Genomic DNA, 1,515 nt, shown 5'->3' with positions numbered 1-1,515 from the left:
AGAAAAAAATGTTAAAACTGTAAATTTACAGTCATATGTTTACATTACTGTTTATATGTAAATCATCAGAGATGATATACATCAGAGATGTTGCTGCTATTTTCAAATTTTTATTACTAACTAAGGTTTCTATCATTACATTTGCTTTTATTTGTTCATGCTTCCAGTGGTTGACACCTTTATTCCACTCTGGATTCTCATGAGTATAGTCTTTGTTTACTTTACAACAAAAAAAGAATATAAACATATATATATATATATATATATATATATATATATATATATATATATATATATATATATATATATATATATATTAAAAGGAAACAGTTTAAAAAAGTTTGGTATTCATTCTTTTTCAGCTTTGTGTGTCAACTATAATGGTTGTTTTTTTTTTCAACTATCACTGTTGCTAAGCAACAGAGCATACGGCAGAGAAAGCCATGGAAGGCTAGACCTGTTTGAATTCACAGCCAAAACTCTTGCGATCTCATTATTTTAATGGACTTCGAAGGATCCAGTCCAGGTAGACCGATACCTTGGAAGACGCAATCCATGAACTTGAACTCACCCTAGGATTGTCCAGAGAGTCCATCAACAGGAAGACGTCCCACTAAGACCTCAGGATGGTTACTGGGCTGTTTGGTTGACTACTAGAAAGGAGTCCAAAGCTGCTACTGGACCTTCAGGCCATCTTTATCTGGTCCTGAGAAGCTGGGGGTGATTTTGATGATGAGGGGGGTCTGGTCTCCATCTATGATATTGATGCTGCAGCTCTGATCTACTGCTTTACTGGCTGCTGCTTCACTCAGAAACTCTGCTCCTCTGATCATCTTTCCTGTTCATCAGGCTGATGGTTGATCTGATGAAGCTCCATGAAGAATTAATCTGTTGGTGAAGAAGCTCCATCCCTTATAAACCAATCTGTACAGCAGGCATATATGGAAGCAAACGATAAAGAAATCTACTGCTAAAATATCGAATCTTCTGAATTTTCCCCTGATCTCCAATAGATCCAATTCCTTATGGTGGGTAGAGGAACCAGAATATTTAGTCAGTAAGAGCAGCAATACTCTGATTAGAATATTACTGAAGCAAAACTTAAAGTAAAGAACAACAACACCTAAAAGTAAATTATTTTCTCAAAGTTACTGCAGTAAATGTAACTAGTTACTATCCATCTCTGGCAGGTTGCTTTAGACCAAATGAGCTCATTAAGATGATGTATTTCTTCTTTTCTGACATGAAATCTCAACTAACTTATTTTTTTTAGATCAACTAAGATTCAAACTATTTCTGTCGATATTTTCCTGAAAAGCCTCCATCTGAGGGGAATGGAAGGGGATTTTATTGACTGATTATTTCAGATCCACTTCCAGCTTAGTTTCTCTGTCAGTCCATAGCTGAATGGTTCCCAGTACCAGACTGGAAGCTGGAACTAACCTTATGCACAGAAGAATGTGCAGCTTTCATGTTCAAAGTTACGGGCCTAGGAATACCTCATCTCTATGTGCG

Source organism: Cyprinodon variegatus, unplaced genomic scaffold (assembly GCF_000732505.1).
Source record: "Cyprinodon variegatus isolate N-32 unplaced genomic scaffold, C_variegatus-1.0 Scaffold1662, whole genome shotgun sequence".
Lineage (NCBI taxonomy): Eukaryota > Metazoa > Chordata > Actinopteri > Cyprinodontiformes > Cyprinodontidae > Cyprinodon > Cyprinodon variegatus.
The sequence above is the reverse complement of the archived record's forward strand: the minus strand, read 5'-3'. Positions refer to the sequence as shown.